This window comes from Polypterus senegalus, chromosome 1 (assembly GCF_016835505.1).
Source record: "Polypterus senegalus isolate Bchr_013 chromosome 1, ASM1683550v1, whole genome shotgun sequence".
In the NCBI taxonomy this organism is placed as follows: domain Eukaryota; kingdom Metazoa; phylum Chordata; class Cladistia; order Polypteriformes; family Polypteridae; genus Polypterus; species Polypterus senegalus.
The window spans coordinates 199,220,929-199,240,454 of record NC_053154.1 but is presented as its reverse complement, the minus strand read 5'-3'; the positions used below and the strand labels follow the sequence as shown (position 1 = coordinate 199,240,454).

Genomic DNA, 19,526 nt, shown 5'->3' with positions numbered 1-19,526 from the left:
CTTTGCCACTCTGTATCACTTGATCAATTTCCTTTTGTTGTTTATACCACTGTTGAAGCCAACAAATAGTAAGTTTTTCCTTGACTCCACTTTGCATTTGCTGAAATTCTGTTTTTTCATGTACATTTGCCTTTGTCTTTTAACCAAACACTGAGCGGGGAAGCCGATACAGTGGAACCTCAGGTCGCGAACGTCTCTCAACGCGTACAAATTGGGTTACGACCAAAAAGTTTGCCAAAGTTTTGCATCTGTTCACGACCACACACTCGGGTTACGAACAAGCCAGTTTCCCTTCAGGTTCGTACGCACCGATGATTTCCACACGTGTTCAGTGTCTCCCTATGCATTCGCTGTGAACTCTTTGTGCTCTATTTCGTTTCCGTTCCAGTTTGTATGCACCGGTGATTTACGAGACGTGTTCAGTCTCTCCCTGTACAGTACATTGTTCTCGGTCAGACATGCATCGCACAGAGGGACTTTGTGGTATAGCAGGTCTACAGCTCACGTCAATAGGCCAGTTTTAAATAATTGCTGCGCATTCAGCTTAGCGAGGGTGCGTGGTGGTTGATTGCTACAGCTGCCACGTCCTCTTCATAAATAGAAATGCAAGGGGGCTAAAGGGAGGAAAAAGAAAAGAAAGACAGAGGTTGTGGAGTGAGGAAGTAAGCAGGAAGCATTGTGGAAAGAACCGGTGTGAGTGAGCGAGCACGTACGCACAGGCAGGCAGCTGGACAGTGAGCCCAAGTAGGGGTGTTTTGTCCAACACCCGATGGGGCAGAAGGAAGTGGTCGATCCAGCTGAGCGATCAAGGAGCTGGGGTGACCAGAAGAAGGATGGCTGGCTGTGTAAGGCCGAGAAGGCAGTTAAAGAATGCACCAGGCTTGTTTTTAAAGAGACTGCTTCGAGCATTGTTTTAACCTCGTATTTAATGAAGACCTTTTCCTTTTGGATTTTAACCTCCACTTCACTTCTGTTTTTATGGGATTTATTTATTGAAGGATTCTGAAAGCACTGCACTTTATTTAATTTGGACATTGTTTTTGATTGTTGTTTTGTAGATTTTAATAAAAGCACTTGGTACTTTTTGCACCATCCAATTGCTCCATTGTAGTGGCTCACTGTCACGCTCATCGGTAACATTACCGACAGTGATGGGTTTAAGGGAAGTGAGATGGGAGAATGCAGCGAACCTAAATCGTCACAGACTTTACCTCAAAACTGTAATCTCCTCTCCACCCAGTTCCTCCTCGCTTCCTTCATGCCAGAACTCGACTCATGCAAGGTTATTTTCTTGGTTGTTTAGGGTTAGTTTTTGTATAAATTATGGATTTTTCAAATGTTAATTTTTTTTCCCTGTGCTTAAAACTCATTAAAAAAAAGTGTTTACAGCAATCAGTTCGTAAGGCTGTAGCGTGAACTCCTGCAATGTTACTTTTCTTGGATATTTATGGTTAGTTTTTTTTATAAATTCTGGATTTTTCAAATGTTAATTTTTTCTCTGTGCTTAAAACTCATTAAGAAAAGTGTTTACAGAGAGCGGTTCGTAAGGCTATAGCGTGAACTCTTGCAATGTTAGTTTTCTCTGTTCAAGGTTTTCTCAGTGTTATTCAATTTTTTTTACATTTTGTTTACTATTACACTATGCATTCTATGGTATAATTTAACTATTTTTGTGCTTAAAAATCTTAAAATATATATTAACATACTGCTTGTACAGTCTAGAACGGATTACAGTAATCCCTCGCTATATCGCGCTTCGACTTTTGCGGCTTCACTCTATCGCGGATTTTAAATGTAAGCACATCTAAATATATATCACGGATTTTTCGCTGGTTCGCTTTCTGCGGACAATGGGTCTTTTAATTTAGGTTACATGCTTCCTCAGTTTGATTGCCCAGTTGATTTCATACAAGGGACGCTATTGGCGGATGGCTTAGAATCTACTCAATCAGAGCATGTATTACATATTAACTAAAACTCCTCAATGCTATAAGATATGCTTCCCACGTGGCGCTTGTTTTGTTTGCTTCTCTCTCTCTCTCTCTCTCTCTCTCTCTCTCTCCACCTGACGGAGGGGGTGTGAGCAGAGGGGGCTGTTTACACAGTGGCTGTTTGCCTAGAAGATAGGACGCTCCTCTACAAAATGCTGCTTTATCGCGGTGCTTCTGTATACTTAAAAGCAGGTATTGATTTTTTGATTGTTTGCTTTTCTTAGCAAGCGCTCTCTCTGACATTATCTGCTCTTCACAGTGCTCCTTTGAAGATAAGATATGTTTGCATTCTTTTAATTGTGAGAAAGAACTGCCATCTCTGTCTTGTAATGAAGCACAGTTTAAACGTTTGACTAAAGGGTGTTATTTCATGTCTAGAGGGCTCTAATAATGTTAACAGTGTGGGAGAGTTTATAAGGGCTTAAAATATATAAAAATAACCATACAAACATATGGTTTCTACTTCGCGGATTTTCCCTTATCGCGGGGGGGTCTGGAACGCAACCCCCGCGATCGAGGAGGGATTACTGTAATTGTATTTATATACAATCCTATGGGGGAAATTACTTCAGGTCACGACCAAATCGGGTTGCGACCAGAGTTATGGTCATGACCCGAGGTTCCACTGTACTTATATTGATTTGCATATGAAAATATGCAAAATTCTGGGAGGAATCGGGGTGGGATGGCAGGTGCGTGCATGTGTGTTACTTATCACACTAACCGGGAATTATGGAGCTGAAGTGCGTGGAAGTTGGCTTACACAGAGTTTTGTGCAGCTGAATTTTTTTTGTGCAAACGCATATTTCCACTTTTGTCTGTACGCCATTTTCAGTGTGAGTTGCATAAATTTGGGCGTACGCAAAGTTTCACGCACTTACCCTTTACAAACCTCAACGAAAGTAAACTTAAACGCACATGCACATGCCTGCAACCCCACACTGACTCATCCCAGAATGCAAAGTGGAGGCAAGTAAAAACATAGTATTTGTTGGCTTAAGTAGTACTATAAGCAACAAAAGCATGGTGGAGATCCTTGAAAGTTCAAATTCAGTGGCCGAAATAAAAAAGAAGTGGTCAGATATAGTCTATGTAAAAAGGCGAGTTGCAGCCCTCCGTCTGTTTGTTCTGTTTCAAACAATATTACAAAAGCCACACTAGTTAGAAATAGCAAAAAGCACCTGTGACTGTGCAGAGCCGCCGTTTTAATAGGCTCCTCTGCTATAGATGATATAATGTTAGCTAATTCTTTTGGTGAGTCATCCCTTGATGATGTAACTTGTCCAATGCCGTTGCAATAGCAATGTGCATGCATTTGACAGCACTGATTACATTTGGAAATTGGACATTGCAGCGAATTGCACTTTCATGTTTTCCAGTTCAACCACAGTGTAAGGAAATTTTATCTATCTGGATGACAAGGAGATGATACCCTCCAATACAGCTGGCATTGCGTGACTCGGTGATGACTAAGAAATACCCCATCAATCAGCAAGTTCACGTTGAAAAGCTCCTGTGGCTAAAAACCCAAGAATGGACAGAAATTGCAAAAGAGCAGGCAGAGCTTTTAGAAATCAAAATCGACTTAGAAGCCATTCTTCATCATTTCTAAATACATGCTCTGTCTGTTTCGGTGTATTTGATAAATCCTGTGTCATTGATGTGAATCTGAGAAAAGGGAGACCACACAGAAACAGCAGCACTGCTTTTATGCTGTGTGCCGGTAGTTCCCAAAACCGAGCAGAAAATGTGCATGGCTTTATGCCAAGTTTAGTTTTTATAAAACTCAAAGTGTGCATGTAAACAGTTGTATGCAACATTTTTGGTCATACTTGCTGTTTACACACGAGGCCTCTGGTGGTTCTGTGGCTGTGTGTCTTTGTTCCAATCGGCTTCACAAACAGTAAGACACTTTTTTCCTATTCATCTTTTTATGTGGAGATGTTACTTTATTTGTCTGCTGATGATGACAGTTAACAATGAGTGGAGCAGACACCAGAGCAATTGTTCTGGAAAATGTCTTGAAGTAGTGAAGACATTTTGTTATGTGGCCTTATATCCAGCATTCTTAACACACTCCGAACATTATTTCAAGGTGTTAGCTAATGCTTATCTCTTTGTGACTGCCCAGCCATGAAAACATTATATGAAAGAATTTTATTATTGATGACACTGAAAATATATGTTACTGTAATGTACAGTATATGTTTGTCAGGTCTATTAGGGTGTTTATTTTTTTTTTCTTTGGGTGGCACAAATTTGACCTTCATATGTTCTTTTCTGTCCTGCACTGGTTAAGTTGTTTCCAAGATTGTGGCTGGTATTATCCTACATGAAGAAATTTAAAATAAAGCCATTTAGACATCCAGTAACACTAAGCAAGTAATTTATTTTTATTCAATCTTTTAAAACCATTCACCTCAAATTATTTTTTTTGTTCACTTTTTTCTTTTTTTAAATGGTACCACTAGTTTACCAAAGCAACTGTAATGTCAAAAGAAGTAAACATAAAAAAATGTTGTGACATATTTTTTTTATAAAAAGAAACCTGTTACTTATACCACTGCAGTCCTTGGTTATTGGTTATTTACATAAATGCATAAACCAATTAATGCATTTCATGGTCCATTCTTGTTAAAACACTTTACCTCTTTCAGCCCATATTCTCAGTATCAGAATTGCATCAGATAGTCTTAGTTATGCTTATGGTTGCAAAGTACCATCCAGATTGAAAAGAGTGTGCAGTTACTTTGCTTTGTTACTTTTTGTGGATGATTTTTTACATAGTAAGATAAGTTTTTGTTAGTAAAAGAAAGAAAATATTAATATATTGACAGAAAACCATACTGTAACTGGTGAATATTACAATCAACCAGGGCAGCATGGTTTTCAGCACTGCTACCTCATAGTTTCAGTATCCTTGGTTTAAATCCTGTACTTGATTGTTGCTCATGTGCTGTCTACACATTTTTCTCATGTCAATATGCGTGACAGGTTAATTGCAAACTATAAAATAGCCTTATTGTTCTAGTCATTACTGTGAGAAATGTGGAACATTGTCCTGCCTGCATTGAACCCTGTACTGTCTGGTGATTTACATTTATTCATTCATTCATCAAATTGGAGCTAATCAGTGAGATTGGGTGGTTCAATTAGCTGTGAACCACCCAATCTCACTGATATAGCACAGGTAGTGAACCAGCTGAGAGGGGGGAAATGCTTCAGCGATCTTTGGTATCCGGGGTGAACTTCTCCAGGCTGGTAGTAAGGCTGTCTTCCTGGCATTGCAAACAATCTTTGCTTCCATTTGGGAGACTGGCATCATCCCAACCAACTGGAAAACGGGACTTGTCATCCATATCTGGAAACGGAAGGGTGATCGCCTGGATTGCAGCAACTACAGGCGGATAACACTGCTTGGTGCCGGGTAAGGTCCTTGCTCGGGTCGTCCTCAATAGGATCCGTGATCTCTTGCTCACCTACCAGCGACTGGAACAGTCTGGTTTTATGCCTAAAAAGTCTACCATCGACCGCATCCTGGCACTGATGGGTCTCATGGAGTACAAACGCGAATCAGTGCTGAGTGATTGTATAGACGGAGTGTTGGGCAAGAGTTCGCTGGAAAGGGATGTGTGGTGCTCCTGATATCTATGCAAAAGGACGATGGTCCAAGTGTTTAGAGTCCTGGTACTTCCTGTGTTGCTATATGGTTGCAAGACATGGATGCTATCCAGTGACCTGAGACGAAGACTGGACTCCTTTAGTACTGTGTCTCTTCAGAAAATCCTTGGGTACCGTTAATTTGACTTTGTGTCGAATGATAGGTTGCTCATGGAGTCCCGAATGAGGTACATTACCTGCATTGTGAAGGAGCGTCAGTTATGGCATTACAGCCATGTGGCACGTTTCCCAGAGGGTGATCTGGCTCGTAAGGTCCTCATTGTTGGGGACCCGAGTGGCTGGACCAGGCCAAGGGGTCGCCCATGTAACACCTAGCTGTGGCAGATAGAGGGTCATTTCTGGAGGGTGGGACTGGACTGTGTGTCTGCCTGGGGGGTTGCAAACTGGGATCCCGAGTTGTTTCGTCATGTAGTGGGTGCAGCAACACACTGTGCTCACCAACTTCACTTGACTTGATTCATCAAATCTTCTTTGTTCTCATAGATCACATCATTCTGGTGTTATCTTTTCCAGAAACTTGGCTTTGAATAAGTTTTTCCAAATGTACCTGACCTTTGTTTGCATTCTACCTGAATCTGGAATTTGCTGCGATGTTTGTTTTGTCCAACACGTGACTGACCTTACAACAGCTTACTATTTAAGTTTTTTTTATTTGGTTGTGTACACAAGAAAATATAAAATTTATTGACTCAGTTATATCCACAAAGATTAACAAAATGTCAATAGAAACAACAGAATAAAAGGTCACAAAAATAAAAATTTACATCATTTCAAAAAATTAAATACAATGAAAACTATTTCTAACAATTAAGAAATGCTTCATGAACTCATAGGGACCATACATGTGTAGACACTTTATACTTTCAATATATTTTGTTAAAAAACTGTATGGAACTGTGAAGAAAGTAAACTTGGGGATGATTGTGTGGGTCTTCAAAGAGACTATCCTTAATTAATTAAATTTCACGGCTGTACATAATGGGTGGTGTTTGCATCGGTGTATACATTTTTTGTATATACTGACAGTCTCAACATGACATTAAGAGTAATAATCTAAAGATGAAGGTAAGCTTGCTTTCTGTTGTGTGGCCAAAATATAGATGTATATTCTCATTTGCTAAAATCTTGTTGGTTCATTGCAGTAAAATCTGCAGAACAACCCAGTACACTGTAAACATTTGAGGTATAACAGAAAAAAAAGTGAAGCTAGTGATGACTGGCAATATGTATTGAAATTATTAAGGCAATTTTAACAGTCATTTTTCAAATGTTTCGATGCAGTATTGTGGTCTATATACTGTATGTGTGTATGTATGTATGTGTGTGTGTGTGTGTGTGTGTGTGTGCGTATGTGTATGCTGATCGCTTCCATGCCACACTGCAGTGATTCAATAATTCATTCAAAAGGAGCCCTGTATTGAGTACACACATGGAAGTACTTTTTAGTAAGCCAACATTTCTGTATTAAAAAATGTTTTTATTGGTCTTCTGTAATATTATTTTCTGAGATATTGAATTTTGAGTTTTCATTACCTGTAGGCCATCATCAGCAAATAAATCTCTCTGTGTGTAATGATTCTATATAATATGAGTTTTACTTTTTGAATTGAATTGCTGAAATAAATTAACTTTTCAATGATATTTGAATTTATTGAGATGCACCTGTATATAGAATTCTGTTTTAGAATTTAATTCTTCTTGTAAAACGTTTTTAGACTCCATTGCTCCGCTCAAGATACACTGTAATAAGGGAAGACCTGCTCCCTGGCTAAATGAAACTATGCAACCGCTACGCTGCAGAACGGCGTTGGAAAAAAGATGGACTGATTGTTTCTAAACAGATTTTTAGGACTTTTCTGTTTAACTTCCAGGTTGCAGTTAAGAAAGCTAAAATATTAGAAAGAATTATTTATAATCAATTGGTTGATCACCTTAACTCCAATACTTTATTTGAGATCTACCAATATGACTTTAGGTGTTTACTGACCATGAGATATTGCTGTTGCGGCTTGAACATCCTGTTGGGCTTAAAGGAGCTGCTCTTAACTGGTTCAGGTCATATCTAATTGGTAGACACTTTTCTGTGACTTTAAATTTCTCTTTTTTGTCTAGTGCTCCTCTTAAATGTGGTGTTCCTCAGGGATCCATTTTGGGTCCTGTTTTATTCTCTATATACCTTCACCCTATTGGAGTTATTTTTAGGAAATGTAACATTTCTTTTCACTGCAGTGCTGATGATACACAAGTTTATATTTTTATCTGCAACTCTGCAATGAATCAACTGCACAACTGTCATTTTGAAGTAACATCCTGGATGGCTAATAATTTTCTTGATCTGAATCAAAATAAAACGGAGGTGCTTATAGTGGGTCCATCAGTCAAAGCCCAAATTAGTTTTGGACTTCTCGGCTCTTTCTCTGTCTTTTGCAAAAAGTCCGCAATCTTGGTGTTATTTTTGACAGTAACCTCTTTTGAGAAACAGATTAATTCTGTAGTTAAGAGTTTCTTTGTCCAGCTTTGTCTTTTAGGTAAGATCAAGCCTTTTTTATCTTCTAGGGATCTTGAGAAAGCTACTCATGCTTTTATCTTTTCTCGCCTTGATTACTGCAACTCGCTGTATTCTGGGATTAGCAAATCCCTGATACATAGTACAGTTGATCCAGAATGCTGCCACTCACTTTATGATTGGGGCAAGAAAGTCTGATTCTGTTTCTCCAATATTAGCTTCTTTATACTGTCTTCCTGTCAGTTTTCAAATTGATTTTAAAATCTTATTGCTAGTTTTTAAATCTTTACATGGACTTGCTCGTGCCTGTTTATCTGAATTGTGTGCTTTACACCAGCCATCTAGAGTGCTTAGATCTTCTGGTCAGTTGTCTCTTGTTGTCCCTTGTACCAAGCGTAAAACTAAGGGGGACAGGGCTTTTGCAGCTGCTGCTCCTCACCTGTGGAACTCTTTACCTCATTACATAAAGGAGTTGTCTATAATTGAACTGTTCAAAACAAGATTAAAGACTCATTTCTATTCACTTGCTTTCCGTGACCTGCAGCAATACTGATAGAAGTAAGATTACATAATTACAAAGAGGAAACTATTTATTATTTATTTATGTTCATTTATTTTATTTCAATTTATGTTATTTATACTAATTGTTATGTTTTTTCTTCTTTTATTGGCCACAGCATTCCTATGTTGTTTTAAATGTTTTATATAAATAAATAAATTGACATTGTGGTATGCCATGTTTGGCATTTACAATTAAATGGTGATTTTTATCTTACTTTGGATACTGTGCAGCCTTTTTTCTTGGTCCATGGCTGTGCTTGTATCAGAGTCATTAGACACGTAATATTTTGGCAGTATTGTTTTCAGAAATCTGTTACTCCTGTACCTCTTCATTATCAACACCAAAATTACCTTGCTTAAATGGGTGTTATTCTCGCATCCTTATAATTTCGTGTAGGCACGCAGGTTATGTCAAATTCAGGAGTTCTTCTTTTTATTGCTTTTACAGGATGTTTTTTTCTTTTACAACAGGTAATGTTTATTTTGAACATATGAAATTTGTTATCTTTAGACTTGCCACCATTTATATGTATAGCTTGAGTACAGTTGCTGCTTAAGTAAAGATTTTCAGGAACTGAGAAGTGGGTTCAGCATAATGCACAAGTGTGTCCAGTCAGCAGATCTGAGTTTAGCCCAACATTTGTTAGGCAGAATTAAATGAGCTATCCAAACTAAAGATCCTCCAACAGGTAATTTGCAACAATGCTGGGATAGCTCTACATTAAACAACTTATTGAGTTTAGGTTCAGACTGTTTTGAAAGTAATGTGTAGTGTCAAGTGTTCATTCATATTGTAGCTTTTCCGGATCAGAGTTGAAAATGTTTCAGTAAATTTGATAGAGCTTGAGTAACTGGGTTGATAACCTAGTTCTGGAGCTATTGTTCAAATAAAAAAAGGCTAGCACTGTTTACCAACTACTTTTTTAAACACTGGCTGGTTTCCATTTTGGGGATGGTCAGTCAAGCAATCACAGTCTATTAAGTCCCATACCAGTAACTTAATGATTAGTGGAGAGAGAAAAATGCATTCTAGATTTTTTTTTTTTTATTTGCCTGTTTTTTCATCTTCTTAGGAACAAAATGTTCATGTAGGGTAGACTGTGCAGGTTTAAACACTAAGAGCCCTTGCAAGATATTTATAAAAGTAATAGCCAATACCGTATAGAAAACCAGAGAACATGGCAAAGCTGAAATTTTGGCCACAAAGTGCTGTGTCACTAATTGAATTCTAGGTTTCTTTTAAGTGAAGTCTACAAAACAGATGTTTTTCCAAAACTGCAATCGTGAGTTTCATGGGGGGGTTGGAGAATGAGGAAAGCTGATGTTTACTTACAGTGCCAAAAATGCTGAAATGCTATTACCGTACCATTTTAAATTTTGGGTTTTTTTTGTACTTTTCTAGTATCGGTATACTGTGTAACCCTAGTAAGACAATAGCAAACATATTGCAAATATATGTACCGTAGTTAAATCCAGGGTGGGCTTTGCTTTGTGTTTATTTTCAGAGCTTGCACCATACCCATGATGACTCCTAATGTTATGTTTTGGTTTAAACAATTTTAGTTTTTGATAATTGTCAGATACATCGTCATTTTTACACGCATTCGCATATAATGTGACAAGTGCCTATTGCAGTAACTTTGTATATCTGTCCACATCAAGCAACTCAAGGCCACCAGTGGATCAGTTTTGTTGAAATGTGTGATATTTATTCTTCAAGCAAATTTGTTGGGAAAGTTCAATTTTTGTTTAGATATCTCAAACAGATCATGCTGTACAAAGTCCACTTAAAAAGCATGGCATATTTGCAAACTTGTTTGTCTTACCACAGAGAAACTTTTTGTGCAACTTAAGCTCCAAATGACTTGAATTGAAATCTTCTGTGTTTGAAAGTTATTGAGCCACCATAAGCCTGTTTTTGACATTGTAAAATGCTGTTAATATGGTTTACTAACACTTGTAATTACTCTTCTGTTATCACTGTTATTTTTAAATTTTAGAAAAATATTTATAAAATACATTGTTACAAAAATATTCAGTAAACAAAAATGTGATACCTGAATATTGGATGAAGTAACCAAAAAATGTGAAATGCTCCAAGTTTCATATGAGCTAACTTAGTCCCTTTACTCACCTGAATGTTACAGACTGCAGTAGGTTTTAATAACTTTGACTAAGGAATTAAATTAATGAATTATTCAGTTACCATAAGAAGAATTTGAATCCTGTATATTAACTGACATACTAAAGGATGAACCATTTAATAAGCTGAATTAGTGTTCAGTATTGACTTGGCATTTATTCAGTGTTACTGGTTTTATTTACTTTTGCCAGTCACGTGTCAGATTTTTTTGTTTAGAAAAAAATGTAAACTTTCTGCAGTATCTCTCATAATGTGGTCTACACTTTGTTCATGGCTTCCCTTCTTTTTTTTGCCCTAAACCCCACCTATTTTTGAATGAGTTATGGCTGTGACCCAACCCATTTTTGCGGTTTGCTTTTTCAAAATTTGTTAATAACATCCTCCTGCCCTAAACTCTTCTGAGATCATTGTAATATGAATTAAATACTATTTAATTACATAATAGGCTCAATTAAAGAAAAGGAGTGATGACTAGGGGTGTTGCTCAAATTTTTTTTTTGTGGCCTCCAGTTCAATTCTTTGGAGTCTTTTCTTTTGCATTTCCCTTGTTAATGTTTTCAATAGTGGTGCTAATATTTTAGCCAATAAAGTTCTTTTTTTTTTTTTAAGTGCTCGGGTGAGTTTCACTCTGAGATATATTCTTTAAATTATATTACATTATAGTTTAGGAATTTGCCCTTTTGTTTTGTTTCCTTTGTAAGTATTGCCTGTCCTGTTTCTTTTTCTGGGAAGAAACTCACTTGAACACAAGAAAAACTCTTAAGTTCCTGAATCTATAAAGCAGCTAGTGAAACATCCAGACCTACTGTCGTAAAATAAAATTTAATTTAAAACCAAGGTAAAGATGAGCTGTTGTTACTTTTAAGGTTTTCTGAATGCTTCTTTCAGTTCCTCTATAAGTTATAATATATTTTTATTAACCTCTGGAAAAGTTTGACAATGATTGCATTGCCAGTGTAAGTTTAAGTAATGGTCTTCAATGAAACATATATGTATGGCTATACAGCAAAAGCAACGCTGTTATATAGTTGGAAGTTTTGAATATTTGATGATCTTCTCAGATGTAACCATGCATTTCTGTCTGATGGATGTTCTTGCTTCCTGCATTATAGGCTTTGTCTTGCATGCCTAAGAACCACTATGTTTGCCTACTGCTCAGTTGTTCTATATTCAGGATTACTTCTTGCATGTCTGTGTGTTTCAGCATCATGTTAATGTCAATTTATTTATATAGCAAATTTAAACAACATAGGAATGCTATGGCCAAAGTGCTTTACAATAAAAGAAAAAAAACACAAATAACATAAATAGAAATAAAATAAAAGAACATAAATAAAATACTATAAATAATAAATAGAAGTAAGATTACATAATCACAATGAGGAAACCATCAGTATTACTGAATGTCACGGAAAGCAATTGAATAGAAATGAGTCTTTAATCTTGTTTTGAAAGTTCAATTGTAGACGTCTCCTTTTATGTAATGAGGTAATGAGTTCCACAGGTGAGGAGCAGCAGCTGCAAAAGCCCAGTCCCCCTTAGTTTTACACTTTATACGAGGGACAACAAGAGACAACTGACCAGAAGATCTAAGCACTCTAGATGGCTGGTGTAAAGCACGCAATTCAGATAAATAGTAGGGCTGCAACGATTAGTCGACGTTATAGATGACGTCGACTACAAAAAATCGTTGATGCAGATTTTTTATTGTCGACGTGTCATAAACAGAACCTTCAATAGAGGCTCCAGTCACAAAGAACCACATTGGTTTTTGTAACAGCAATGCACTACATGAACATCTGGGAGCAGTATCATTTGTTATTGTTTGTCAAGAAGCACACAGTCTTACCAACACAAGCATCCTGGAGCTGTGATGCTGCCATCTCTCGAGAGGTAAGTTTTAGTGAGTAAAGTTAGTGTCACGTGTTAATGTTGATGTTTGTACTATAATTTGTAAATCATGGTTTCGACAATGATAGTTAACCCTTAACCCGACACATATCTGGGGTTAATGCACCCCTGGACGCTAAATACTTTCTAGCTGCACTTTTTAAGTAAACATCACAATTCACAAAGAAAATGTGAAATTTTAACAGAACACAGTTTTTTTTTTCATGCAAAGAGCATCACAATTACTGCAACACTGATCATTTTACACACTGCAAACAAACTGTAAAAACTATAAAAAAAAAAAAAAACTACTGCAACAATCTATTACTATATGTTCAATATGCAACTGAAGTCATTGATGATATTCAGTATATCGTGAGCCAACTGCGCTTTAACTGGCTGCATGCAAACACACAGGGGTAAACGTTGATGATTGCAGGCTCGTCTAGTGCAGCGGCTGAATCCCAGAGACAGTGTTGCTGCCATAAATAGGCATGAGCAAGCCCATGTAAAGATTAAAAAACTTGCAATAAGATTTTAAAATCAATTTGAAAACTGACAGGCAGAAAGAAGCTAATATTGAAGGAACAGAATCGGAGACTTTCTTGCCCCAACCAGAAAGCGAGCGGCAGCATTCTGGACCAACTGTAACCTGCGTATCAGGGATTTGCTAATCCCAGAATACAGCAAGTTACAGTAATCAAGGTGAGAAAAGATAAAAGCATGAGTAGCTTTCTCAAGATCCCTAGAAGATAAAAAAGGCTGGATCTGAAGAATTAATCTGTTTCTCAAAAGAGAGGTTACTATCAAAAACAACACCAAGATTGCGGATTTGAGGTTTGCAAAAGACAGAGAGAGAGCCGAGAAGTCCAAGACCAATTTGGGCTTTAGCTGATGGACCCACTATATAAGTACCTCCGTTTTGTTTTGATTCAGATCAAGAAAATTATTAGCCATCCAGAATATTAGTTCAAAAAACATTTGTGCAGTTGATTCATTCTTGTCTTCATATTCTTTCTTGTACTGCATTACTTAATGACCAGTTGAGATTAGCTAGATGTTCAGCAGATGTCTTTTGCTCTTCGTTTTCTTTCTGCCATAAAGGTGGCTATTGTTTGATTTTTTTTTTTTGATCACTTTGCCATAAACACATGAGCACAGGATTTTTTGCCATCCTTTATAGCTACCAGGTTGCCGCTAACTAAACCTTTTTTTTTTTTTTTTGTTTTTTCAGAACATATCAATCGGTGATGGAGCTACGGCCTACATATGCAAACCTCAGGTAAGCTTCAGCTCCTGATCTTGACGTCATATCTCAAGTTATATGAATTACAGTCAAGTAAGTCAAATCAAGTTGTTGGACTTAATCAAACAAGTCAAGTCATAGTTAAGAAGACTTTGGCAAAAAACTGCTTACTTTTTCACCACTATCTGCAGTTAATCTATTTATAATACTCTGTGACATATACAAATGTCTAATCTAAGAATAGACTTTCTCAGAGAAAACAATTCTTAATAAGAAATAACAGCAACTGGTGTATAAAATAATTTTATTTTGAAGTGTTTTGTATATATATTATTGATATTCCACACTTTCCCTATAAGTGCCTTATGTCTAATACACACAGTATTGTGAAGTACCAGTGCTAACTCTATGCACCATGCCACCCTCTTCAGAGTATGGTTACATAATCCTATTTCATTTTTAAATGATTTCTTTACATAATTTTGAATATTAACTAAATATTTCAACAACTCCCATTCATTTACAATGCATTGTACTTTCAGAAAATGATGTTTTATCACTTACTTGTGAACGATGTGACTGCATTACCCCTCCATGACTAAACACCTGCTCAACATGGTAAATGGATGAAGATATCCAGTTAGTTGTCCTGCTGAACTAAAGCACTGCAACTTCTTTTTTGCTTTTTATAGTACAATGCAAAAACCACCCATTCACTGCTTCCCTTGCTTGGATCCTGTTCTTCATTTAACCACAGTCATCTCTAGTAAACAAAAATATATAGACATAATGAAGGTAGCTATAAAAGATGCTAAAATAATATGTAAACACTGATAAAAAAACTGGTAAGATTATTATAAAAGTACTTGTTCATATTAAGCAGCTGTAGATGAGATTTGCTGTTTCTTACAGTATGTACTGTATTTTTGTCCTATTATTGACAGCTGCATAAAGAGGACTTGGACATGGTAAAAAAGTAGTAGACCATTCAAATGAATAACGGAATCACCTTGGAATACAGTAATTGTATAATATTCTGAGAAATGTGCTTCTGAAATTCTGTAAAGTGCAGGGCAAGTGTGTGTGTACAACAGAAAATAGTGATCATTCCAAAGAATCATATATTGATGGTGTTCCATATTGTCATGCTCATTCTGTATTTAAGTCAATAAAGAGAGCACATACCATAATCAAAGGCTATCAAGTGAACTCTTGCTGCTGTGTTTGGCATTTCATATAACTAGATTGGATTAGCTTTATTTGCTCTTTTGTCTGGTTATGGTGTGTTCTCATAGGAAAATAAAGTACTATATGTGCAGTAAAGGGGGTTTAAGTGTCTTTTCTGATAATCTGCAATCACCTACAGTTTTGCCGATGTTGTGAATGTTATAATGCTTTTGACGTTCCAATAAAAATTCAAAAACACAGAGGTTAAATCGGCATTAATTTGTGTCCAGGATTAAAATGTAACAAGTCTTGTCTTCTAAAGTGTCCCTCATTCCATTTTGAGCCATTCCCCACCAAAAGGACCGTACATGTACTGCAATACACCTAACATCACAAAGATGTAACATAACAGGTGTAGATTTTACTGTATACCTTTGACAGTATTAAGCTTTTGTAATGTTTGTTTATAGTAGTCAATATTTTCTCATCTCCCATTAAACAAATCAAAGTTGCCATGGTGCAATTTAAGAGCACAAGGGTTGTTAATGTGGGATCTCCATGCTGGCAAGCAGCCAATTAGTCACAGAGTTAAAGCAATCTTAACGTTGGTATTACTTAGTTTACTTAGTTTGACCATAACATAAGTAGTCTTGCACAGCACTTGCATCACATGACTTGCTGTATGATAAAATATCCCGTTGTGTGGACAGAGCCTCCCCTTAATTAATAGTTCATGAAAGTGAAAAAAACAAGTACGGGGTCTATCACACTTGCAACTGATGAGAGGAATGGGTGTCTAGAATTGGCTCAGGAAAGAGTGGATTGAGGTTAGAGAGGGGCAGCTCAAACAGGGTCACTGGAGTTGACATGCAGTGGGTTCCATGGCTTAAGCGGTACATTAGTTGGAAAAATGACACATAAATACCATCATTTGGGTTCAACTCTCCAGCAAACATCTGTGACTTAATGAATCAATGAAGGTTGATACCCTGGGTATGTCTTCACCAGTGGCAGTAAGACTGGTCTGCCTTGTCCAGCATGTTGCAAAGGTTGACATCTCTGTCTTTATTACCTGTTCAACCTGATGCTTAATGCATGCTGTGGTTTCCGTCCTTAAAGTGTATGATAAATGGAAGTTTGTGTAAATGTGAAATTATAAAATTGTTTTATAATGAAGCTGAAAACCAGCTGGAGAATTAATATGGCTTCATTTTTTTTTTTCCTGTAGCTTCCTTTCTTCTGGAAAACATCTGATTGCTATTAGACTTGTGATGAAGTAGTGTAATTTCAAGTCTGCTTTTTGTTAAACTATTTATTGCAGGAAACACAGCAGTCAAATATAACTACTTGCAAGTCTGACCCAATTTGTAATACACAAACAAAGTATTCATCACTGTGTGGGACTTGCTTTTCAAGTACAAGTCGTATCAGAACAGTGGTAGTATTTCACTTTCTTTAGACTGATGTTGGAAGCTGTGAGAGAAATTCAGCTGGACTACATACTGTAATTGTCTTTCAGGGACAAACAACTAAATTTCATTCAATTGTATTCTGATCCTTGAGGAATAGTACCTTTTTAGAATATAAATGTGATAGATTGTGCACAATGTCCTGTCCTTACTGTTTGACTGCTTTATATATGTCATCTTAGTTATTGGACACTTTTTATGAATATGTCTTGAAGTTAATGATTGTAAGACTTATAGTACAATTTAAAATTGTATGAATGAGTGTCTGGCTTAATAGGAAATAATTATCCCAAGTATAAAATCCTTTAATTTAAAAACGAGGTATGTATCTGTCAGTTTCAGTCTAGAGCAGGGGTGTCAAACCTGGATTCTGGAGGGGCGCAGTGGATACATGTTTTTGATTTAGGCAATTTTAATAATTAATAACAAATTACTTCTGATAATGGAAAATACTTAGTTTGCTTTATTTTAAAGTTCAAAAAGCTTGCTTGTTTTATACTTCACTAGCAGTCAAATAATAATGAGGTGCGCGGTAAACTAATAGATGACTAGCTAATTCAGGAGCCTCTGATCCCAGATGGTCACTATCTTCACACCACAATGTTTTAATTAGAAGCCAATTTTTTTTGTCCGTGATACACATTATTTAATTCAAAAGCTTATTCCTGCTTACAGTCTGCCACACCAAAACATTTTTTTCTTTGGAGTGTACCTATCAAATGTTAAAGAGCCTGAATCTTGAAAATTATGCCAATTGAAATCAAGGAAAAAAACAACTAGCAGCAGTAATTGGTTAATAATTAGAAACAATTGCTGGAATTAAAACCCAGTGTTGTGCATGAACTACCGGTAGTTCAAAAGAACAGGTTCATTGAACAAGCTCATTTTTCTAAGAACGGCGAACTTAATGTAATGTAGTGAAGAAGTTGAACATGAGTTAGTTCAGTTTTATGTAAAATTCTGGATCTGGTTTAGGTGCAGGTTAAATGTTTTGCCTTACCCTGTAATGTAGTGGTAGAGCTGAATCCGAATTTGGTATTCGGATAAGCACAAATAGTGGATTTTAACAAATCTTTATGTTGTATGAATTTTTTGCCATTTATTTGTATTCGGGGAAAAAAATAACAAAGTCAAATAGGTACTGTCTGTGTCTGCCTGCTTGTGCTTAAGCTGCACCCCTGCAGACACGAGCATGTGGTGAAGCTCCTCTTTCGCTTTTAGGAAAATGTACTTCGTGAGGCCACTTATATTTTTCCCCATTGGACATGCAGTATGTAACCCGAATTTTGAACAGCAGCATAATAGGTTGTTGGTTCACCTACATGCTGGTTCCACAGTCCCCATTTGTGTCACACAGTTGGAAATAGAGCGGTAATTTATATGTATACTGTACTTGCATCTATTTATTTTTTGACTGGAGGAATATTAGCTTATGGTTATACGTGTTTGTTGCTGGGTATTACTCAATAAAGTGTATTTAAATAAAAAAGTGTTAGTAATACATTTTATTCATTACTCTGTAAAGCCTATAATAAAAGGCATGCAAAATTGAAAAAGTAAACTCTTGTGTCATTTATTCTCACTCCTTAAAATAATTCAAAAATACAAAATGAACTAAACATGAACTAGTTCAAAATTGAAATGGTCAACTATGAATGTGAATTTATTCATTTTAATCTGTGTAAATTATACTTTGAGCTAGTTCTTGTGCGGTGTGAACTTGCACAACACTGTTAAAACCTGCTTTCTACCCAAGATCTAATTTTGACAACCCTGCTCTAGAGCTTGCATTGTTAATAATGAAATTCCTTTATCTGCAGAAAGTGTTGTCATACAGGTAACTAAGAACAGCTTCTCCAAATACAAATAAAATCAATTTACATCTCAATGGCTACTTTCTAGTAATAAAGTAATGTCAGAATTTAGTTGCCCTTATTTCATTTAATCAGTCATTTTCAGATATGCTGATGTCATCTGTGGTTTGAAAGCATGGCCACTACTTTCTCAAACTATTTTCTCTGTTTCTATCCATAAAATAACTGATTCCATCTATTCAAAGTTATTTACTATGGGCCTGAATCATCATGTTATGGATCTATATAAATAAAGGTTCTTTATCTAACCTTCATATAGATGGGTCTTTTGGGTATCAAAAATGGTTCTGCTATGGCATCGTTCTGAAGAGCCACTCTGGTCTCTTAATTTTTACTGTTTTACAGTATATTTCACCCCTTGCAAGATACTTTGAATTAAATCCTCTGCTAAATGAATTAGATGCATTGAAGACTTCCCAATGTAACTGGTTGTATGGATGAAGCACACATCTTTATTCAAGCACAGAGTATTAATGAAGGAGACCATTTAATTGTTCTATTTAATGGAGAATGAACAACAGAATCAGGATGACACTTTCATTATCATCAGTTATTATGTGTCTAGTTGCATTTAGATTATCATTTTTAATCTACATGCTCTGTATAATAAGCACAACTGCAATATACACTAAACACATTAGCTAACTGTTTTGTACAGGAAAAGTCTCCACAAAAGGAACTGTAAGGTTCTTTTTATACTAGTGGACAAGTTAATACTGGAAATGTCTAAAATATTATCCTTGATTTACATGTAAACCCTATGAGAGCCACTCATCACTCAAATATAAAGCACACAAATCAAATTGAGCAATATAGCAAAGGCTGGTGACCTAAGCTTTAGAACAAAGCAAGGAAGAATACTGTGGACACTTTTTCTCTAGTGTCGTTTCTTGTGACTGAAGACAGAGAGATATAATTAAAGTTAGTAAAAAATCTTTTATTAATACACACCAGGCAAAGGTAAGAATGACAGAGAAGCACAGTCCTAGGACACCTGC

General features: G+C 36.4%; 1 protein-coding gene and 1 long non-coding RNA gene across 2 annotated transcripts in view; one reads left to right on the top strand and one right to left on the bottom strand.

Moving 5' to 3' along the window:
• Positions 1–14,661, bottom strand: part of LOC120537655 (extracellular matrix protein 1-like) — a 77,896-nt gene extending 63,235 nt beyond the window's left edge. The window contains exon 1 of the mRNA XM_039766763.1: positions 14,583–14,661. The gene's annotated coding sequence lies outside the window, so the exon portion shown is untranslated. The remainder of the gene's footprint in view (positions 1–14,582) is intronic.
• Positions 13,666–19,526, top strand: part of LOC120537673 — a 96,859-nt gene continuing 90,998 nt past the window's right edge. Inside the window, exon 1 of the long non-coding RNA XR_005635371.1 lies at positions 13,666–14,054. This is a non-coding gene — a long non-coding RNA (uncharacterized LOC120537673). The remainder of the gene's footprint in view (positions 14,055–19,526) is intronic.